We start from the raw sequence: 25208 nt of genomic DNA, 5'->3' as shown, positions 1-25208 counted from the left end.
TGGTATATGCTATGGGTAAAAGAAAAAGTAGAGTAGGCTAAGAGGGATCAGGAGTGCCAGATCCAGAGTTTGCAAGTTTAAATAGATGACATCATGAAGGGCCTTGTGGGCCATTGAATGGATTTTGGCTTTTACTCTGAAATAGATGGGAACCACTGGAGAGTTTTATACAGAAGAGTGATGTGACATAACTTTCATTTTTGAGGGATCAATCTGAGTGCTGTGTTGAAAACAGACTTTATGGAGGAACGAGAGAAGTAAAGAGAATTATTAAAAGGCTATCGTGATCACCCAGGCAGGGGATGATGGTGACTTGCAACAGGGTGTCAGCAATGGTAAGGGCAAAAGTGATGGATTCTGCTTATATCTTGAAGGTAAAAGTAAAAACGTTTCCTGACATACTGAATGTAGGGTATGAGAAGAGAGGAGTCAAGGATGACTATACGATTTTTGGCCCCAACACTGGAATGATGGAGTTGCCATCAACCGAGATGGGAAAGTTTGTGATTAAAGAAGTTTTGGAAGGGTGAGGGAAGATCAAGAATTCAGTTTTGCACATAAACTGTTTATTAGACAACTAAGTGATGATGTCAAGTCGGAAGCTGGATGCGTTCTAGACTGGTGTTCTAGAGAGAAATCTGGGATATCTATATATGTTGATATTTGAAGGGTGACTACAAACAAATGCAGTTGAAGGGTATGAGACAAGATGAAGTCACCAAGGGAGTAGTGAATGTAGATACTGAAGAGAGAGGGTCTAGAGATTGAGGCCTGGGTTGAGAGATGAGTAGGAGGCAGCAAGGGAAACTTAGAAGGAGCACTCAAAGAGGTAAAGATAGAACGAGCCTGTATCCATCTGGGAAAATAGAATTCCGATGAGAGGGAGCAGCAAGTGCACAGACCCTAAGGCAAGATTCTGTATGGCATTAGTGTTTGTCTTTTATTATTTTTTCTCTATGCAGAAATTTTCACTTTTATGTAGTCAGATCTATAAATCTTTTCTTTTTATGGTTTTGGGGTTTATGTCAGGCTTTGAAAGGCCTGTTAAAGTCATCCCACTACCATTTAGTGTTTCCTTACTAATTTAAAATACCAAATTTATCATACACTAAATTCCCATATGTATTTGGATCTGTTTTCCATTGATTTGTCTGTCTAATTGTGCGCCTGTTTCAAACGGCTTTAATTAATGAAGCTTTATAATATGCTTTATATGAGGTGGGTCTATCCCCTCTCATTGCTTTTCTCCTTCAGAGTTCTTCTGGCTATTATTGTATTTTTTCCATAAGAATCTTTGACTCTGTTTTTGCCCTCAAATTCTGTTTGTATTTTCATTGGGACCATGTTAAAGGTAGTGATTCATTTAGGGAGAATTGATATCTTTATAATATTGAGTATTTCTAACCAGGAGTAAAGTATGTCTTTCCATTATAATTATTCCTTTATGTACCTTAGTTGCATTTAAAAATTTTTCATCTACATATTATATTTCACTTAATAACTTTATTCATAGGTCATATATCATTTTTCTCTTATAAATGGGGGTCTGTCTTTCCTTTATGCTTTCTAAGTAGTTGTGGTTTACATATAGAAATGTATTTGTTGTTATATATCATTTTGGTATCCATTCACTCTACTGCACCTTATTGTTTATAAGATTTTTCTGTTGATTTTGTTGGACTTGCCTGGTATACCATCAAAGCATCTACAAATAATGAAAATTTTGCATCTTTCTTTCCAATTTTTTTAAAGTTTTATTCAGATATATTTTATCTACCGTAAAATTTACCTATTTATAGTATACAATCAATGGGTTTTTGGTATATTTACAGAGCTGTGCAAGAATCGATGATATTGAATTATAAAATATTATCATGACCCCCAAAGGAAATCTTGTACTCATTAGCAGTAAATCTCCATCCTCCCCTTCTCTCTTGGCCCTGGGCAACCATTAATCTACTTCCTATCATTATATGTGTACCTATTCTGGATATAGCATATCAATGGGATGATATGATATACAGGTTTTGTGTCTGGTTTCTTTCACTTAATGTTTCCAAGGCTCATCCATGCTGTAGTACATATCAATACTTCATTCCTTTTTTTAATGTGGCAAAATATGTATAACTTAAAATTGGCCAATTTAACCATTTTAAAGTATACAGTTCAGTGGCAGTAAACATTCACGTTGTTGTGCAACCATCACCACCATCCAGCTCTAGAATTTTTCATAATCTGTACCCATTAAATAATAAAGTCCCATTCTCCTCTCCCCCCAATCCCTGGTAACCACTATTCTACCTTCTGTCTCTATGACAGAAACTACTGTAGGCAGAACTGTTGTAGTTTCCTCATGTAAGTGCAACCATACAATATTTGTCTTTTTGTGTCTGGCTTATTTGGCTGAATCGTATTCTAGCATATAGATATACCACATTTTGTTTACCTGTTCGCCAGTTGATGGACATTTGGATTGTCTTCACCTTTTGGCTATTACGAATAATGCTGCTATGAACACTGGTGTACAAGTTTTTGTATAGACATATGTTTTCATTCCTCTTGGGCATATACATAAGAGTGGAATTGCTAGGCCATGTGGTAACTCTATGTTTAACCTTCAAAGGAACTGCCAAAAACTGTTTTCCGAAGCAGCTCCCACCAGCAATGTAGGAGGCTTCCAATTTCTGTCATCTCTACCAACACTTGCTATTAATTTTTTAAAAATTATTGTCATCCTAGTGGTATAAAGTAGTATCTCATTGTGGTTTTGATTTGCACTTCCCTGATGACTAATGCTGTTAAGCACCTTTTCACGTGCTTATTGGCCATTTGTATATCTTTGAAGAAATGTATATTCAAATGCTTTGTCCATATTTTAATTGGGTTGTTTGTCTTTTTATTATTGTTTTTTAGGTGTTCTTTATATGTTGTGGATACAGGTCCCTTGTCAGATATATTATTGGCAAATAGTTTCTCCCATATGATGGGTTGTGTTTTCACTTTCTTGATGGTATCATGTGAATCACGAAAGTTTTAAATTTTGATGAAGTCCAATTTATCTATTTTTTCTTTAGTTGTTTACACTTTTGATGTCATGTTCTACAAACCATTGCCTAATCCAAGGTCATGGAGATTTACGCCTGTGTTTTTTCTTCTAAGAGTTTTATAGTTTTAGCACTTCAAAACTAAAATACATAGTATCATAGTATTACCAAGGAGCCAATCACATGGAAAAAGTTATTCAACTATTTGAAAATTTATAATATAGTTTTACATAGATAGGTATAGATATAGGTATATCTTTATGAACTTAGAAATAACGAGATCTATTGGTGGGTTTAATAACTATTATAACTTTGAGGTAGTGATGAGCATGATGATATTTTGAGATGTCTACAACAATTGTAACATGATATGAGGATATCTGTGATTTCTATTGGTGATCAAGTCATAAGTGCTATTGATATTACTTTGGTCTGTTGCTTGCACCATAACAGAAGGCGCTGTTTCATTTTAGTTAGAGGTTAGTAGAAATAAAGTGTAATTTTTTTTCCTTTTGGACTAATTGGATTCAAATTTTATCTAAATACTCTAATTCGCTCTAATTCCAACTGAAGTTTGAAAACATGCATAATTTACTTTCTGGTCGGATTTATTCAAACAGTTCTCAGAAGAGACGAGTTTGTTGAGGCTACCAGCTGCTCTGCGTATTCTCAGGTGGAGAGCTATGCTCAGCTGTAAAAGAAAAAAATACCAAATGCTAGAAATAGATCCCAGAAGAGAGTGTCTAAGGGAAAAGTTTAATGAGGGGTTATATTTACTAGCTCATTGGAAACAGATGCCTCCCTCTAATATAGTCTGTAGATATATTTGCTATTATTATGGTTTTGAATAGGTAGCACATTTTCATGGTTTGAAAGTCAAACTGATATAACAAGGAATCCACAGAAAAGTCTTACTCTCACATATAGTACCAATTACCTGCCCCCAGCCCCTATAGATAGTGATTCTTTATGAAAACGAAAGCAAATATATACATTTTTACCGCTTTCTTATACAAATGGCAATATACTGTATACACTGCTTTGCACTGTGCACTTTTCATTTAATAGTATATCCTGGAGATCTTTCCATATCAGTGTAACAGAGGATGAGCGCCCTACAGTGGGAATGTACCTGTCATTATTTACTTCATACATTCTGTTTGATAGACCCTAGAATGGTTTCCAGTCTTTCCTATTTGTTGGTCTATTTTTAAACTTTTACACATTTTATTTAGAACTTGCATTAGTCTAGACTCTTGGTTGTAAGTGGCAGGAATTCAATTTATTAATTAATTTATTTATTTTTGCTGTGTTGGGTCTTCGTTTCTGTGCGAGGGCTTTCTCTAGTTGTGGCAAGTAGGGGCCACTCTTCATCGCGGTGCGCGGGCCTCTCACTATCGCAGCCTATCTTGCTGCAGAGCACAGGCTCCAGACGCGCAGGCTCAGTAGTTGTGGCTCACGGGCCAGGTTGCTCCGCAGCATGTGGGATCCTCCCAGACCAGGGCTCGAACCCGTGTCCCCTGCATTAGCAGGCAGATTCTCAACCGCTGCGCCACCAGGGAAGCCCAGGAATTCAATTTAAATTAGTTTAAATTAAAAATGGGATGCTTATGCTACTGAGTGGTGACGCAGTCTTCCCTCCTTTTTTCCATTCAAACCACTGTGAAACCTTTGGCTTTTTTTTCTTCTGGTCTAAGATTCTTTATTTTTTAATTAGAATTTAATTACCTGATGTGTTATATGTTCTTTATAACAAATACACATGGTCAGATTACTCTAAGAATAATCGTACACCAATATTTAGGTTCTCTCGGCACCATAGAATTCCTTAGACTATTTAAGTCAGATTTCACAGGCTAGTATTGCAGACATACATCTCCAGTTGATGGCATATCTGGCTGACCATGTTATTATCTGTAAAAATTCAACGTATATTGAATATATATTTTTCAAAACAGATGGTGAAACCTTTGCTTTTACAACACACTTCCGGCCTTTGCTTCCCTTCTTTACCCGTTAGCCCACTGCAATTCAAATATCACTGCTTGGAACCTCCTTGATCTTAAATCAAAAGCAGAGTCAAGCCCAGGAACCATATGTCAATCTTCTGTTAGAAGGTGGCCATCCAGATGATTCATAGCATGCCTACATAAAGGTCTTTTTTAGATAAGCATCAAAATAAAAGCACAAAATTGAAATATTCTCATGGAGACCTCATATTCTCCCAGGATGATTTCTGGAATTACAAGTGGGGCAAGCACTCGACTTCAGTATAAGTTTCCAGGAATGTTTTAGGTGCAAAACTAGGAGTCTAACACAGAGAACGAGAGAACTTGATCCAAGACAAAATAGGCATTCCTGAAGAATGACCAGACCGTTGCCCAGGAAGTGGGGATAATCTGCCCTTCAGAAATCCAGCAAGCTGGGAAGTACTGCTACGGCCAGAAATCAGCTTAGCGGGTGGAGCAGTTGGCCTGGCCTGCATCAAAAAGGTCCTCCCACCCAGTGTATGGAGAACTTTTTAAAAAAGACATTTGAAAGGGCTGGGAAATTAGAACTATATGATAAAAAGTGAAGTGAATTGGTGTTAATTCCGTTTGAGGATGAAAAGAGTGAATTTGAGTTGAATAGATGACTCAAGATGAAGATCAGTTCCTCTCTGCAGGAGGAAGAGAAAATAAGTGACCTTCACTTGCAGGTAGATAGTGAATGAGGACACATTCTCTGAGAGTTAGCTAACACTGAGCTATGGAAGAGGATTAGGATTCCCTTTGCTTAGAGGTGAAAAAGGAAGCATCTGTTTAGGTGTGGAAGCATCATGGTAGTGTCTGTGGCCTTCGCTAAGGGTTGAGGTAAACTGGAGAGGAACTGTGGAAGCTTTGGGGGATTTGAATTGTAGATACAGCTTAAGAAACGATTCACATCTCTTCCCCGAATCTGTTTTAACCAGTGAAAGATTTAAATTACAGGTGTGCTCCTTCAGGAAATGGCTGGGCCTCTTAGAGGAGAGAGAATGATGAGCTCTGTTTGGGTTTTTTTTCCCCCATCAACCCTGCTGTCATAGTCCTAGGGTGACCTGGTTTTCTGAAAAAGATTTGTAACACCCGGTTTGAGAAGAAGCTGCTTGGGAATAGTGGTATATGGATTATTCCATTCATTCCCTGAATAGTTATTCACTCCGCACCTACTCTATGCCAAACGCTATTCTAACTGCTGGGCAAACAGCAGTGAGTCGAACATACAGAGTTCCCTGCCTTCATGGACCTTACATTATTGTGAGGGGAGAAAGAATATACACAATTTTTCTTTTTATTTATTTTTTTGTCTCTGTTTAGAGGTTCTTGTTCTCATTTTTTTCTGGCGAGCAGCCTGAATGCTGACCCCATCATCACCTGTATGTATGATTCTGGAAACCCATATGGTTCGGGCGGGTTTGTGGGGGACCCATAGAGAATACACCTCAGTAACTGTCAGCACATAGCATTCCTTGCATCTAACCACCAAACTAATATTTTTCTTTCTTTCTTTCTTTTTATAATTAATTTTTACTGGAGTATAGTTGCTTGACAATGTTGTGTTAGTTTCTACTGTACAGCAAAGTGAATCAGCTACATGTATACATATATCCCCTCTTTTTTGGATTTCCTTCCCATTTAGGTCACCACGGGGCACTGAGTAGAGTTTAAACAGTAGATATTTTAAAAGAAGTAAATTGTATAGTATGTTAGACAGTAATAGGTGCTACTGGAAAAAGAAAAGGCAGCGCCGGGGAAGGTGGATCGAGCATGCTGGGTCTGGGGGCAGGGAGCAGGTTGCAGGATTAAGGAGGGTGGCTGGCATGGGCCTCCATGAGGAAGTTGGTTTTGTTCAAAGGCTTAAAAGAAGTGAGGAAGTTATCCAGGCGGACATCTTGGGGGAGAGAGTCCTAGGCCAAGGGGAGAGCCAATGGAAAGGCCTTGAGACAGAAGACCACTTTGAATGCAAAGAACAGCAAGGAGGCCAGTGTAGCTGGAGAGGAGGAAGTGAGATGGAGAGTAGTAGAAGAGGAGGGCCAGATCACGAGGCCCTTGGAGGTCACGGGAAGGGCTTTGGCTTTTACTCTGTGGAAGATGGCAGTCATCGGCGTGTTTTGAGCAGAGGAGGGTCAGATCTGATTGCTGCTTTAGCAAGATTACTCTGGCTGCTGTGTTTAGAATAAACTGAAAGCAGGTGAGGTGCATGGTTCTGATATCCACAAATTCGATTACCACAGTTTAGTTAAATAATAGCGTCCCTAATAACACATTTCCGTTATCATCACATACTGAGTAGTTACATAAAGTACAGATTGTGCTGGTTGCTCTTTTCGGTCCACAAATCACGACATAAATAACAGATGTGCATCGCGATCAGTGAACCATCACTTCACTTCTTTTAAAGTCTGTTGGTGATTGGTATTGGTGATACGTGTTATTCAGTTTATGCATAGACAGTGTGTACTGGTGTCACCTCCTTGATTTGCAGTGAGAAACCCACACGTTTTACAAAAATGAATAATCAGAAAAGGAGGAATTGGCCAACAAAAATGAAAGTGCAGCAAAGAAATGAAAAATTATAGAGCTGAAAGTGACACTAGAATCAAAGGTATATGGCATGACAGAAGAAATAGCTGACCAAGGGACCATGGTAATGTTGACACTGCCCTCATTTGACAGACCCATGCTATGCAGCCAGAGGAACTCAGTCAGGTAAACTTTCTAACATAAATGAGGAAAGTTGTAACACAAAGAACAGATATCCTAGAGGAGGTGATGTCAGCAAAAAGTTCACACTGAAGGAACTCAGAGATATTTCACCACATAGAAAGTGCAAAGGATAAAATGGTGGAAGCCGATCCAAACTTCAGAAGGAGTAGGGCAATTCACCAAAGCCTGAAGAGAGGTTCTCTTAGTATTATTGTAAGTTATGGGAAGAAGGAGGTAAGTACTATTCAAACTACCCGTGATACGCTTTTTACAAAGACATGGAACACTTACTCCTCTATGTTTCTAATGTTTTAAATTACAGTGTACTAAGTAAATATTCGTTTTAATGATTTTTCATTCTCCCTATATACACTTATCGTGAAATAGTGAGCTTTCACCATTTTGACAAAAAATTTTAAATGTCACAGAACAATTGGAATTTTCCCCGATGATTGCTTTGCACTGTTTCAGTTGGGAGTCATTTTCAACATCCCACACTGCTATGCACGGTGAGGACAGCCTGTATTTAGTGATAATGAGTAGATCTGGGGCTTGACCTAGCAGCTAGTGGCTGCAGTGAAGTGGAGGTGGTCTTGTAGTTGAAGGCTTTTTGGTGCTCCTTTTCAGTAGAAATTCTAGAACCCTCAGCAGCTGTGAGAGATTGGTATCAGTGACTTGTTTATCTAACCAGCCCAACAGCCTGATGCTCGGTGGTATGAGGAGAGAGGTGCCGGGAAGATCCCACAGTCCCAGCCCTTCTCTCTGGTGTTGCCACTGTACCCTAAAATGCTGCCATTAGAGATTTAGTCCCTAATGCCCCTCGTGAATCACTAAATAATATATTCCCGCAATGGCAATTATGCGAGGTGATGGATGTATGAACTCACCTTATCGTGGTAGTCCTTTGCCATATATATGTACATCCAATACAAAGAAAAGTATCAGGAAAGAGCGATACAGCAAGTAAGCACACTATGAAACTGCAGGAAGAAAGGGGCATTGAGGTTCCAGAAAGGACATCTTTTTAGAAAAAGTAGAAATAAATTTGGCAATATGTAACAAAAGCCTTAAAGAGTGTGTTCCCCTCGCTCACACCATACACAAAAATAAACTCAAAATGGCTTAAAGACTTAAATATAAGACATGACACCATAAAACTCCTAGAAGAGAACGTAGGCTAAACATTCTCTGACGTAAATTGTAGCAATGTTTTCTTAGGTCAGTCTTCCAAGGCAATAGAAGTAAAAGCAAAAATAAACAAATGGGACCTAATCAAGCTTTAACCTTTTGCACAGCAAAGGAAACCATAAACAAAAATGAAAAGACAACCTACAGACTGGGAGAAAATATTTGCTAACGATGTAACTGACAAGGTCTTAATTTCCAAAATATAAAAACAGCTCAAACAACCCAATCAAAAAATGGGCAGAAGACCTAAATAGACATTTCTCCAAAGAAGACATACAGATTGCCAACAAACACATGAAAAGATACTCAACATGGCAAATTATTCGAGAAATGAAAATCAAAGCTACAAGGAGGGGACTTCCCTGGCGGTCCCGTGGTTAAGACTCCGTGCTCCCAATGCAGGGGGCCCAGTTTGATCCCTGATCAGGGAACCAGATCCCACATGCATGCTGTAACTAAGAATCTGCGTGCCACAACTAAGAGCCCACATGCTGCAACTAAGACCCCGCATGCTGCAACAAAGATCCCGCATGCAGCAACGAAGATCCCACATGCCTCAACTGAGAATCCAGCACAGCCAAGTAAGTAAATAAATAAATATTTTTTTAAAAAACTACAGTGAGGTACCACCTCACACCAGTCAGAATGGCCATCATCAAAAAGTCCACAGATAATAAGTACTGGAGAGAATGTGGAGAAAAGGGAACACTCCTACGCTGTTGGTGGGAATGTAAATTGGTACAGCCACTATGGAGAACAGTATGGAGGTTCCCTAAAAAACTACAAATAGAACTACCATATGATCCAGCAGTCCCACTCCTGAGCATATATCTGGAAAAGAAGAAAACTCTAATTTGAAAAGATACATGCATCCCAATGTTCATTGCAGCACTGTTTACAATAACCGAGGCAAGGAATCAGCCTAAGTGTCCATCGACAGAGGAATGGATAAAGAAGATGTGGTGCATATATACAATGGAATGTTACTCAGCCATAAAAAAGAATGAAATAATGCCATTTGCAGCAACATGGATGGACCTAGAGATTATCATACTGAGTAAAGTAAGTCGGACAGAGAAAGACAAATATCATCTGATATCACTTATATGTGGAATCTAAAAAAATGATACAAATGAACTTATTTCCAAAAGAGAAATAGACTCACAGACATAGAAAACAAACTTATGGTTACCAAAGGGGAAGGAGGGGAGGGATGAATTAGGAGCTTGGGATTAACAGATACATACTACTGTATATAAAATAGATAAATAACAAGGATTTACTATATAGCACAGGGAACTATGTTCAGTATCTTTTAATAAACTATAATGGAAAAGAATCTGAAAAAGAATATGTGTGTGTGTGTGTGTGTGTGTGTGTATATATATATATATATATATATATAGCTGATTCACTTTGCTCTACACCTGAAACTAACAGTATATATATATGTATATATATATGTATATATATGTATATATATACATATATATATACATATAGCTGATTCACTTTGCTGTACACCTGAAACTAACACAACATTGTAAATCAATTATACTTCAATTAAAAAAATGTTTTAAATGTGTTTCCCTTTGACCCAGTGACTCCATTTCTAACTCCAATTCTAAGAGGGTCTATCTGAAGGGAAGTAGACTAAAAATTATGCACAGTATTGTTTATCACGTTATCTTTTATTTCAAATATGTTAGAAATAACAGTGGGGGAATGTTTAAATAAATGTATGATACATGCAAATGATGCGATATTTTACATCCTTAAAAATATGTTTATAAAGATTGGGAATTTTCTTTGGGTTATCATGAAGATATCAGGGGAAGAGTTTGTGAAATAATATAAATTGAGAAAATAAGAACACAGTGTTGTATTTACTGTGTTATCACATTAAAAGTATATAGAAAAAAACTGGAGGAAAAAAATGCCAAAATGTTATTATGGTTACTTCTGGGTGTGGGGATTGCAGGAAATTAAAATGTACAAAAGAAGTGTATGTGAATTATTAAAAAAAATAATAATCCACGATAATACAGGCTCTGGAGCCAGCCTGCAGACAGGCCACACGGAGCTTGAGTAAATTCCCTAGCCTCTCTGTGCCTCTGTTACCTCATCTCTAAAATAGGGATAATAGTAGTATTAACCTCCTGGCATTATTATGGAGATTAAATGAGTTAATACTTACCAAACATTTATGTATCTAGTATATAGTAAAGTGTTCAATAAATGTTAGCTATTGATAGTATTATTGACATTTATATAGTTACAATGAAACTTTATTTTTTAGTCAGTTTCTACACTTCCACTCCTCAAGAATAATCACTGTTAAGTTTGTTTGATAGGGATCCATCCAGTCCTTTTTTATGCAAACACACACACACACACACACACACACACACACACACACACACACACACACCAGTCATTGTTTCTGATCGTACAAATACACACACACATGCACACATATGTATGTATGTATGTACACACAGACCTATAAATATACATACATATATATACACATTTATATACTTATGTATATATGTGTGTATTTATAAACGCAAATATTTTAAACAGAAGTGGGATCATACAATGAATACTATTAAACAACTTGCTCCATTCTAACTCAGTGATATACCAGTATATTGTGGACATCCTTATATGTCAGTAATGCAGATCTACTAATTTTTTGTAATGGCAGCATTAGTATTCCGGAGTTTGTGCCATATTTTATTTTACCAATTTCTTACTAATGAATATTTAGCTTCCTCTCAAGTTTCTCACCATTACAAATAATAGTGCAATGATTCTGGCCTTATACATACATTTTTACACTTATATGAGTATTTTTGTAGGACAGATTCCTAGAAGTGAAATGTTTGACTCAAAGTTCTATGCCTTGAGGATATTGATGGATATTTCTGATTTCCCTTCCAAAAAAGTTGTTCTAGTTTATCAATATATAAGAATGCCCTTTTCCCCAGAGCTTCATCCACTCTGAATATTATCAGTCTTTAAAAATTTTCTTACCTTTTAGGCAATATGGTACCTCATTAGGGTTATAATTTGCATTTCTCTGATCACCGTTGAGGTTGGGCATCTTTTCATATGTATATAGGTCATTTGCATTTCCTCACCAGTGAATTGCTTGCTCAAGTTCTTTTCTGTGAGTTATTTCTTTTTTATTTATACTTCTCTGTATTTAAAAAGAAAGATAAATATTTTGCATTCTTTGTGTAACCTTGTGATCCATTCTTTATCACCCATAGTAGGAGAGGAAAGCATTTACTCAATCCAAAAGAAGGGAAAATTTAAATATATATATTTTGTTATGAGTTTCTTTGTGGGGGGAAGGGGACCAGGAAGCAAACTGAATTGTTTAATTCTGCTTTATCTCAACTTAGTATTAAAATGGTCCTCCTTTCATTCCCTGGGCCTCCACAATCGGAAGATGCCATTTGATGAATTCAGATTCACCGTGGACCTCTGACACATTTGTCTAAGTCACTGAAGTTTAAGCTTCTAAAATTTAACTCAATAGTTCTCAGTTCTATAGTTTTAAAAAAAGCCGTCTTTGAGGTCGATCCGGAAGGAAGTGGCGGACCGCAGTTATTTGATATATTCAGGCCCATTCTAACAACCCATTCTAACCGTTTAGGCAGAGGCCGATGCATTTTTTTTTTTTCTTTCAGAATTCTTTCAGAATGACCTCATAATTGAACAGCCCCTGTAGGCCCAGCGTTGAAGAAGAATGAGTTTCTGAACGGTGAGGAGGACATGTTTTTAAACAGAGGCAAACAGTGCTGATTTTTTACACTGCTGCTATCAAGGGGATCTGAGCAAGGATGGCTAGAAATGCTCCTGTGATCGGAGCTGAGTTGTCCAAGGGAAAGAGACGTGGGTTGGGCGGGCTACCCTGTCCTTAGCCATCACCAGTAACATCGGCTTCAGGACATTTCTGTAGTCAGACAGAGTTAAGTATTAACTTCAGTAAATCTGGTACCTCCTAGACCCTTTTCACTTACATATTGCATGAAAAGACCTCCAGATGCTTTCTGACATTTTGATTCAGTGTCTTAACTCTCAAATTCAGCTTGAGCATTGTGTGTAACCTTGGATCCGTCAGCGAGCACGTATTTACCTTGACCATAATTAGTATCAAGGGAGTGTTATTTCAGGAAATAAGTTTAGACTACTAGAATCTCACACCTTAAAGGGCGTCAAATCGAATCCCACCTGAGCCTTGAATGTCCCTTCCAGGCCTCCCCCCGCCCCTCCAAGTGGGGAGGTAGCCTCAGCTCACTTCAGATCTCTCCAGTGACATGGTGATGACTGTTCTATGAAATAGCCCAACCCATCTGGAAATAGTTCTGACAAATTTAAAGTTCTTTCTACCGAACAGAAATTTTTCAGCAGATTCAACCCATTGATCCAATGGGAGTCCAGTGGTGCCTTCCAGAACACATTTACTCTCTCTTATGCACCACAGGCCTGTAAGTATTTGAAGATGGCCTGGTCCTTTTCTGAAGCTCCACCCCACTCCCCCTCCTCTACCGTTCAGTCTGAATGTTCCCAGCTTTTGTGACTTTTCTCATAAGGAGCCCCTGGCTTCTTCTCTAGCCTAATCTCTTGCCCCTCACCTGTGCCACATGGCTTCCTTCTGTTCCTCGAACATGCACAGCATATTCTTGTCTCAATGCCTTTACACTTTTTCTTCCTGCTACCAGAAATGCTCGTCCCTCAGACAGCAAGGTTTGTTTAGTTACTTCATTTTGCTTACATATTGGCTCCTCAGAGAGGCCTTCCCTGACCATCATCTCAAAAAGAACCCCCCTTCCCATCTCCAATCATGATCTTTTTACCCTGAAAGATGATTCGCTGTCTGTTTATAAGTCTGTCTATCGCCCCAGATAAATGTAAGTATCATGAGGGCAGGGACTGGGCGTGTTTTATCTAGCACTTAGTATAGAGTTGTTGATTGACTCAATGGGATATGGTTTTTATTCCTTTCACCATCCTGCTCGCTCTCTGCAGTTTGTCAATATCTCCATCGAAGTGCAGTAGACAGAACTGACAGTAGAAATCGAGCTATGAGCCGACCAAGGCAGAACAAAGCAGAGCCACCACATTATTCAATCAGTGAGTATATACCATGCGGCAGGCACCAACCACACTAGATCATGGATGTGTGACAGTGGACAAGCTCAACAGGGTCCCTGCCTCCGGAGAGCTCAGTGTCTAGTATCTTAAAGATGTCCTTCTAGTATGATGAAGTCTCAAGGCCACATTTGCTCTTCTGGTGGCCACATCACACTGGAGAATTTACAGTCAACGAAAACTTGAAGCTCCTTATCACGAGTGCTTTTTGTGCTCAAATGCAAAATCACGTACTCTATTAAATCTCATTGGTCTAAATTCGGCCCATCATTCTTCTAAGTCACATTATTTTGGGATCCCATTTCAGTCAACCAAGATGTTTACTAGCCTTTCCAGCTTTGTGTCATATCCAAGTCTAATAAGTGGCCTTCTGTTGATGCAAGTCATCAATAAAATCATTGACCAAGACAGACCTCAGTGGTACACCACCAGCAGATTACTTCCAGCTCAACACCCAAGCGACAGTACCTACAAATGCCTTGATGCTGTCCAGCTTTTCTGCCTACTATGTTTCCAGGTTTACCATTCTGGAAAGCCTGCCAAAGAAGTAGTTAAGGTTAGTCAGATATGCCTTGTCCCTAGTGAACCTATTTTGGTCCCAATGATCATTTATGACCCTGGCAACCACTACAAATTCTATGAGGTGCACCTAAACCATCCATTTAATGTTCCATTTTTATAGCTTTATCCGATATCAACATCATGCTCATAAATTTGTAATGTCCAGAATCATCTAACCTTTTGCCGCTTTTGAAAATCAAAATGAGTATTTATTTCCTTGATTTCAGGTCCTCTCCTATTTTCTCTGATTCCTCAAACTCTGGCATGATAGCATTCTGTGTGTGTGCGTGTGCGTGTGTGTGTGTGTGTGTGTTTTCTTTTTTACCTAAGCTCTCTCCTTTGGGACACAGTCACCTGAATAACGACGTTCACACTCATTTATATATCTCCTGTGTGTTCTCTTACACTCTCATCTCAATTTTGGTCTTCCGCTGACTCTCACTAAAGTTCTTTTCTAACCTTTTCAGTCTGAAGCTCATTGCCTTTTTCAGGGAAGACAACAGCTTTGGAGTTCTGCCATTCTTGAATTCCATCAACATTACTCCTTCAGTCCCAAGCAGCATACCTCTCCCCTGACTTTGTTCTTGCTCAGAGCATAATGAAGCCCCATGCTGTTCCTTAAAGATGCTAAGCATATCCTCAGATCAGGGCCTTTGCATTTCCTGAACCCTCAGCCAGGAATGCTCTTTACCCAGATATTTGCAGGACTTGCCCCTCACTTCATTTAGATCTCTTGCCAATTGTCTTCTCATCAGAGAAGTCATCGCTAGTACTGTGGGTGAAACAGCACACACATATACCTATAACCACCCCTGTGATCACTCTCTGCCCCTCACCCTGCTCTATTTTTCTTCTTAGCAATTATCACCATCTGATACATTTCTTTGGTTACCGTTTGTCTAGTCCCACTAGAAAATAAGTTGCACGAGGACAAGAATTTTTGTTTTTGTTTATTGCTACAACAGTGCTTGTCACGTAGTAGATGCTCAATAAATGTGTTAAAAATCAATGATGCCTACATACTTAGCACATTGTCCCGTGAGACCTACATATAATTTTTCCACCCTGAAGATGACTCCGGAGGTCCTAACAATAAATAATACTGCCATGAGAATAATGATTGGAAAGTGACTGGAAAATAAAACTTAGATCCTGGAATTTTTATGACTTGACCCATGTGATGTGCAAAGCCAGCCTGAAGGTCTAATGGAGGACAACACATGTGAGATCACAGTACTCACTGGAATTTAGTGGGACCAGTGTAAAGCCTGGAGGCAGAAAGGGCTGCCCTATCACAAAGGAGCATATCTGCTAGGAGAGGGGGTGAAGTCATACTGTATACGAAATTGACATTCACTTAGATATATAGGTGTTGATATGGAAAGAAGTCCATGACATTATGTTAAGTGAAAAAGGCAAGAAATGCAACAACATGTACGTTATGCTTCTATTTATATGCTGTTGGAGGAGGTGGGGGAGAGATGTCTAGGGTGTAGAGGGATATATTAAAATATTAATATTGTTATCTCTGAATGGTGTCATTTTATTTTAGATTTTTTGAAAGGTCTTTTTTTGTGTCTGGTTTTTTAAAAATTTATTTTATTGAAGTATAGTTGATTTACAATGTTGTGTTAATTTCTGCTGTACAGCAAAGTGAATCAGAGATATATATATATATATATATTCTTTTTCATATTCTTTTCCATTATGGTTTATCACAGGATATTGAATATAGTTCCCTGCGCTGTACAGTAGGACCTTGTTATTTATCCATCCTCTATATAATAGTTTGCACCTGCTAACCCCAAACTCCCAATCCATACCTCCCCCAGCCCCCTCTCCCTTGGCAACCACAAGTCTGTTCTCTATATTTGTAAGTTCCTTTCTGTTTCATAGACAGATTCATTTGTGTCATATTTTAGATTCCACATATAAGTGATATCACATGGTATTTGTCTTTCTCTTTCTGGCTTAGTTCACTTCGTATGATCATCTCTAGGTCCATCCATATTGCTGCAAATGGTGTTATTGCATTCTTTTTTATGGCTGAGTAGTATTTCATCGTGTGTGTGTGTGTGTGTGTGTGTGTGTGTGCGCACGCGTGTATACCACATCTTCTTTATCCATTTATCTGTTGATGGACATTTAGGTTTGTTTCCATGTCTTGGGTGTTGTAATTAGTGCTGCTATGAACTGTTTCTGAATGGTTTGATTTTCCTTTAAAACAATGGGTGTGGATCATTTCCGCAAAGTAACAGAGTTCTCTTTGAAAGGGTCCACGGGGTTCTGGGGAAAGCGGTTGCCTCTGGACAGTAACTGGAGAACCTGTAAAGAAGGAGGAATAGTCAGTTTTTCACTCAATTTGTGTTTAGACTAGTTGATTTTATACCATGTGCATGTTACTATTTTTTTAAGAATGCATGGACTTGCAAATCTTTGAATCTGATAGTAGATATTATAGGTATTCTATGCGGGATGTTATAGCTCACCTGACCAGGGAGCAGCTGAAAAGTTATTAAAATTGAGCTGACAGTTTCCTAGAGAAAACAACTAGAGGGACTGTGGCTTTATGCCTGATTCTGACCGACAGGGGGAATCATTTGGGAGGTAGAAGTGATAAAAACCTAAAGAGGGAGTGAGCAAAACCCACGGTCTTTGACCTCTAGAAGGGGGATGGCTGAGGAAAGTCTGACGTCGCAGTCCATAGCATGAGACACTGCAAGAGCAGACAATTCAGGAAGGCTGGGAAGCTCTCTGAAATGCCACTCTGACTGCAACTACAAATGATCTGCATAGAGGAGAATGTGGGAAGGTTCTTAAGGAAGCCAGAGAATTTGTAGAGGGAAATCACAGGGAAACTAGTTCCAAGTGTAGGGAGAGTGGTGGGATATGAACTCAGAAAGGCAGAGGGGAGCCCGATCATATAGGGCCTCGCAGGCTGTAGCAAAAACTTTGAACTTTATTCTGAGATGGATCGTTGTTGAGAGGTTTTGAGCAGAGGAGTGGCATGAACTGGCTTTTGACTTATCAGGACCACTCTGGCTCCCATGTTGAATAGACAATATGGGGACAAGGATGTCAGCAAGGGGGACATTTTAGGAGGTTACTCCAGTAATAAAGGTGTAAGAGATGTTAGTGGCTTAGACTGAAGGGTCAGTGATGGGGCTGCGGAGACCCGGTTATATTCTGGATGTATGTTGAAGGAAGAGTTGATAAGATTCTGATGGGCTAGACAGAAGATTCTAGAAAAAAGAAAAGTCAAGGGTAACTCGAAGATGTTTGGTCTGAGCAAGTAGATGAATGGCGATCCCATTTATGGAGATGGTAACAGTTGAGGGAGGGTCACGTCTTGGAGGGTGGGGTTCATCATTAAGTTGTGGACATACTGGGCTGAAGATAGCTCTTCGATATTCAAGTGGAGATGTTCGGTTGGAGGTATATACGTGAGTGTGGAATTTAGGGGATGGTCGTGGTTAGAGATTAGGTTTAGGAGTTCTCAACATATTGATGGCATTTAAATGCAGGGGACTGGAAAAACAAGTGAATACGGCTGTGAGTTGGGCTTTTCTTCTATCACCCCCCCCCTTCCCTGTCCCCTGCCTCCCTCCCGTCTGCTTCCCCTTGTGCCTGGTCCACAGGCCTAACTCATGGCTTGGATGTATCTCATACACCTTTTCCATATGCTCTGCTCGGTGACCTCTGGCCTAGAGAACACAGTGTCTCCACTCCTTTGACCTTCATATGACAAAAAACAAAAAAAGGTGTAGTAGGCATGGAGAGCAGGTATTGAATACAGGCAGGGTAAGCAGCCACTCTCAAGGGATGAATTCTGGGGTCCTGAGAAAATCTCTTACCCCCGATACACAGTGGCTCCCTGAGCTGCTGGCAGAATGCCCCAGTCATTCCCTTAGTTCAGCCGGGAGTGGGGAACTCGCTGCTGCTGAGGACTCATGATCTCTAGAGGGGAAACTCTGCAGACCACCTCACAGAAGAGCACCTCAGAGCCACGAAACTGTGCCACTAATCCACTTTTCAAATCGAGGGGACGTCAATGAATAAGCACAGAAGATATTAGAATTATGCTTCATTAGCTTCTAATAGCTACTTTTAGAGGAGAAAGAGGCGAGGGGGTGAGAGAAGCAATACCTTTCCACGCAAACGCTGTGCCAGGCCCTGTACACGCAATAGCTCAGTAATGAACCCTCCCACAATTCTAGGAGGTAGCAATCATTGGACCCAGTTTACAGATGAAGAATGTGAGGTGCGAAGGCTTTGTCACTTGCTCAGATTCGTATCTCTAGTTGGCAAGTGGTATAGCCAGTTAATCCCACCTGGAGCCCACCTAGACTCCCAAAGCCCCGTCACTCTGCATCTGTCTGCTGCCCTAACGAGGTCGAGGGGAGAGTGTTAATCAGAGGCCACGTCCTGGGGCTCTGGGATTCACAGTATTTATTACCTGTTACCCACCTCTTTGAAATGTTGAGTAGCCGTTGTTCCCAGCTTGTCGAATGCTTTCATCCTTAAGCCTTAAAAGGTTGTGTTTTTTTTCTTTTTTCTAAATAGGGAAACCACCATTTCACACCAAGCAGCAAACGATTTTCTGCCCTTAGGCCAAATAAGCAGAGTTATCCTGGGTTTAGGTAAGGCGCAGCCGTGGGCCCCATCAGACCCTCACTCTCCCAATGGTAAAGGTTTGGATTCCTGTTAAAATGCAGCTGCCCCTAACACCGATGCTGTCAGATCTTTGCAAGCTTAGGGTATATGAGTTTCTGACCTTTGCAAGGAGAGGTACATAGGGGGTAAAGTCATATTTGTACCAGAGGCCACAGGAACCTTGGAAGCAGGCTGGCCCAAGCAGGAGCGTCTGCTCCTTCACATGTGCACACAGCCCCCCTACCAGGTGGGTCTAAGGCAGTTCACACAGAGGAGGGGACTTCAGTTTAGCCACAGGGGGCCAGTGCCCGCGTCTTGCAGGTCGTGTGCCTGTTTGGCCGGTGGTTGGGCATCAGGGAGTCCGGAGCAGGATCTCTGTCCTGATGGGTAAAGCGGAACTGCCCCTTCTGCGGTTTGTTGGGCAGGAAGTTGCTTTCTACCTTCCTCACCTGGGACCAAGAACTGTATTCAAGGGGGAACTTGGCCTTACAAGACAGTCCAGGGGCCCCATCCGCATCTAGATACAAGGAAAATAGTCTAAAGTCTTGATGGCGTTCTTTTCTTTTGAAGTTGTTAAGAGTGCAACAGTGTGTCATATTCCTTCCTTCCTCTGCCAGGACAGCTCGCCTGATATTCTCAGTTGCAATTGATTTCCCCTCCCCGTACTCCTGTAGACCTTTGCTTGTACTTCTATATAGGCCAGTGTTTCCAAGCATCATCCTTATTAGCATTATTTATGAGCACGTCTGCCTCCTCTTCCAGATCATGAGCTCCTGGAGGGCAGAAACTGCAGTTTATTCATCTCTATCCCCCAGGGACTGCGTGCAGGGCCCGGCACATGGTAAGCACTCAATAACTGCTGGTTGAATTGAATTATTACTCTCCGCCGCTGTTGTTGTGATTGGCATTCATTCATTTAGTCCATTTGCCCCTTAAGAATCTCCTGCCAAGACTCAAAAGTAGAGACGCACAAGTACAAAGAGACACATTTTTAACAGTTGATGGTTCGGGGTTGTTTTATTTGACATCGGCCCAAATGAAAAGCAATGTTTTCTTCGGCCTTGCCAGCCAGCCAGAAAAGGTTATCAGCAGATTAAGAGGAGTGTTCTCAAACAGCATCAAGTGTCTTTCAGTGTGCCCAATGGGTGGAGAGCTTTGTGTGGCCTCGAAAGCTGGCTGCAAGGCTACTCGGATTCATCCTGACGTTATGTCATATTTTCGAGAGAGGCGTTGAAAGCCGAGTCAAACAAACAGCCAGCCAAAGTGCTGCTCAGTGCGCTGGAACGGGCGTCACACGAAAGCGTGAGTGAGCCCCTCTCCGAACAAGGCTGCCCCCAGGTCTCCCCCGGGAGCTACTTGAAAAGCTGAGAAGCGAACGGGAGTTCTCATCACTTAAGGACATTCCCTCCATTCCACACGGGGCAGCGGGCCTCCCGGACACTTCGTACCCGACTACATTCTAGCTGTCAGGTTGACTTTATCTTCAACCCGTTGATGGTCCCAGTTGAAAACAGCCCATCTTTATAGACTGACGCATTTAGGAACTCCGTGGCATATAAAGTACAGATTCCTCCTGCTGTGACAAGAGGGTTGGACACGAAGAGAGAAGATCTAGTATCTGCAGCGCCAGAGGCAGAGGCTCAGGCAGGCAGGCAGGCAAGAGTGAATGTTTACAGCGCACCCATTACGGGCCTGGGCCTGGGCTACAGGTAGCGAAACAGATGCGGAGCCAGCCCTTGTGGCGTTTATAGCTCGGTGGAGGGGGAGGGGGACTCGGTGGAAGTGGAGAAGGGGTGGGGGAGGGGCGGGGCAGGCATTAAAGAAGTAACTCCGTAGCTCCTGAACTAGGTACACATTAAATAAGAGCTCTGACGGAGATGCTAAGAGAGCATGTAAGGGCAAGTCAGACCCAGTCTGAAAGGTCAGGGTGGGATTTTCTGAGGGCATACCCTTTAAACAGAGATGCGAAGGGTGAGTAGGAATTAACCAAGGGAGGTACATGTGTCCACCCTGGAGGGGCTGGTGTTTAGGGAAAGGGGACAGCATCTTCCATAGCACTGCAGTAGACTAGATGTGACCCATCTGAGGATCCGACAGAAGGCTGATGCTCGCGGCGTGGGGAATGGCAGGGCGTCGGGAGTGGTAAGAGACGAGTTTGGAGAAGCGAGCAGCAGCTGGGTTGTGCGGGGCCTCACATCTGGTCCTTTATTCATCGGGGGTGTTGGGGGAGGAGGAACTAAGAAATAGCTTTCAAAGACTATTCAGCAATGAAAAGAAATGGACTACTAATATATATGCAACAACCTTAAAATATTATACTAAGAGAAGAAAAGCAGTCAGAAAAGGCCACATGTTTCATGATTCCTTTCACATGAAACGTTTAGAAACAGCAAATCCATAGACAAAGAAAAGCAGATTAGTGATTGCCTGGGAGTGGGAATAGGAAATGACAAAAAATGGGCATAAGAGATATTTTGGGGTGATAGAAGGTTCTCGAATTGTGGTGATGATTGTACAACTTTGTCAATGTATTAATGATCATTGACATATACACTTACAAATAAATTAATTGAAAGTTTACAAATTAAAAAAGAAACAAGCCTTCTCCTCTCCCACAGAGGAATATGAAACACATTACAGAGAGCCTTTTCCCCCTCTCACACTCGTCGTCTCTATGGGCAAAGGCGGAATCTGTTCATCTGCTTGGTGCCCTTAGCTCCATGTGGACAGTGGGCATCTGCAGAGCTATGAATCGGGCACACAGTGGGGTGATTAGTTATGCCAGGGCTGGCTGTCATCTTCGTAGACAGGAGAACAGAAGTGTCCATGACCAGCCATTGGAAGAGAGTTATTAGAGCCCAACGAACATCCCTGCTTTCCAGAAGCCACACTCTCCCGTTGGTGCCTGGCCAGAGAGGCAAGGGAAGCTGGGCCCTGATAAGAATTAGGAGCTAACGGCTCATCCAGATGTTACGGGGGCAGCGCCATCGTTTACAAGCCTCCGTGGTCCCTCGGCCACTTCCGAGGACAGCCTCCATCTGTTAAGTCTCAGCAGCTTTCATGGTAATAGTCACCTAATTGAGGAATTGAGAGTGAAATCAGGGGGAAATCTGTGGCTCATTCACTAGAATAGTGCCTTTCCTGTACCTCGGACGAGAGACAAAGATCATAACTGATTTCCTACTCTTCCCAAGGGAACAGTTTCTAATAGTTTAAAGCAATCAAGCAACAGAATGAATTGGCTTTCTGACCCAACAGTCCTTGGGGAGGGTACTGTGAAAGGCCACTAAGTTGTTATATTTGTATAATTAAATCTAACGTTTTGATCAGTTTGGTGGGGACGGTGTTGTGTGTTGCCTTTGAGATCTGTAGAGCAACTCTCTTCTCCGGCCGTGCTGACTCTCTAGCCGACGTTCGTGACTAAGGCCAGGCTTTGCCCGTATCTCGCTTTCTCGCCAACATAATTTTCTGTGGAAATCATCGAAAAACAAGAATGGGATTGAAGGAAGTGATAAGAATGAATGCCAAGGTGAATAACTTCAAATGAATGAGTTTCTGAATCGTGGGCACTCGATGTCACCAACCGGCTACTTTGCGGGGGGGACTTCCCTTATGCCTTTTGATGGAATCCATATTGACTTGACGAAACAGACCCTCTGCTCCCCTAATTTCTCCTTGCCAGAGTTAGCGGTGAGCGCCACTAAAAAGGGTACAGTTGGACAAGGCCACTATCTGTTGCTGGTGAAAGCTTGCACAGAGTCTCAGGTCTGTCACTGAGGTGCTGTCTGTGGACCTTTGGTTTGACAGACTTGACGTCTAGCTGCTGTGCGCCCTCTCCTTCCACCCCTGTCCACCTCTACGCTCCGTTCCGTTAAGAACAGAACGACACCTTTTGTATTTACTGGCTCCTCCTCCTTCTTGCCTTCCTTCGGACCATCGGGAGTCAGAACTTGGTAGAAGATAAATCAGTTCCTGGTAGCTTGACCCGGGGGAAGTTGCTTGACCCCTGTAAGCCTTCCTTTCTTCATTTGTAAAATTGAAATAATAGGACCAACCTCACAGGATCGTCATGCGACTAAAAGTAGTTTGAAACCTGTAAAGTGCTTAAAACACCGCCTATATCACAGTAATTGTTCATTCTCTATTCAAGCAGCCACTGAATTAAATACCTAGTATGTATAGGTGCTGCTTCAGGACATACGGTATATTACATGAGGTTTATATGAGTGTATGAATTGCAACGTGATATCGTGGAAAGAACGTGAACTTGTAATCAGAAATCTGGGTTCCAATCACCACTCGGCCTTTTACGTGCTGTGTGGCCTCAGGTGGGTTACATGAACTCTCTGATCTTGTTTCTTCATCTGCAGCATGTAATTGATGACATCTTATATGGTTCTGCTGGTAATTAAGTGAGGTAATGCACATGAGAGCCTCTCAAATCTCCTGGGGGCATGCCTGTAGACTAACATGTAAGGGATGAATAAATGTGAGACTCATTTCTCCTTCTTCATTAGGCATAAGCCCTGAACCTCAATCCACCTTCAGTCTAGTTTGGGAAGTAACTCTAACATTCTAGATATTTTGAAGATTGCTGAGCTATTCAAGAATATTCTGTGTTAATGCCTTATTATTAAGATGTCATATTTTAGAGATCTCAGAAGTCTTACATTGAATCCAGAACAACAAATTGTAAATTTTGGAAAAAGTTCACCCAGTTCTGCCCCTCAGAAGATGTGTGGCCTTGGGCAAGTCATTTCACCCCTTTCTCCATCTGTAAGATGGAAATAATTCTAGAATTTACCTCATTGGGTGGCTGGGAGGATTCAGTGAAATAAAGTGGGGAATGTGCTTCACCCATTGTCTTTTACATATAGGTGCTCGATAAATGACAACTAGTATTAATATTCAGAAAGGAAAATCAGAATAAAATATTAAGTGCTTGTCTTTTCTAGCTGTTTGGCTGTCATTATCTAATATTAGATCCCCTTATGTTAGGAAGGAAAATTCGACTATTTCGAAGCATGTTACTAAACTTTGGGACCTGACATTGGAAAAAAACATCCAAGTCCTCCTATCAAATGCACCGTCATATCCAAGGCAAAGACGGATTCAAAGCTCCTGTGCTTGCAGTCATGATGTCCTTGTATCGAACTCACAAAGTTCCCTGCTGCCCAGTTTACAGGTGGAGACACTGAGGCACAAGAATGCTACTGAGAAGAAATGGCAGGCAAGGATTTGACACTATTAGTTCCTGTCCCCTCTAATTCTGCCTTTTTGTATCCAGAAAACCAAGGTAGTAAGTGAATTCTTAATTTGCAAAAATTCCATGACAGGTATTTTCCGTCCCTGCAGTGTGTCTGAAATAGTGACATCATTCAAATGTTTTTCATTTTTATATTTGTCTTCTCTCTACTCATACTTTGTCGGAGGCTTTGTGGAGCAGCCTGGTTTCTCCCCTTGATGAGGGGTGTGGATAATGAGACTCTCGAACGTTCCTTCCAGCTCTTGACATTATGCATTTATTTGTACGGATGTCTCTGGGACTTTCAAGAATGCATGCAATGGGGTTTCCTTAGTAAAGATCCTTGTGAAAGAAGGTTATGTCCACCTTTCCTTGAATGATCCCACCGGATACTTTGGGAAATCACCAGGAATAATGAACGCATCTGGATGACGCGTGCTTAGCTAATTGGGCTGAAGCACGGCGTTGGTTAGCAAGTTGGCTGAGCGCCAGGTAGCAGGTGTCTGCATAGAGTCAGCACTGATTCTTTTTTCAAAGGAGGGAAGGAGGCCTATGCATGTTTTGTTTTTGAGAAACTTTACCTAGGTTTTGCCCTGCTCCCACCCTCATTTGAAAATGCTGAGGGCA

This window comes from Kogia breviceps, chromosome X, assembly GCF_026419965.1.
Source record: "Kogia breviceps isolate mKogBre1 chromosome X, mKogBre1 haplotype 1, whole genome shotgun sequence".
NCBI classification, from domain to species: Eukaryota; Metazoa; Chordata; class Mammalia; order Artiodactyla; family Physeteridae; genus Kogia; species Kogia breviceps.
The sequence above is the reverse complement of the archived record's forward strand: the minus strand, read 5'-3'. Positions refer to the sequence as shown.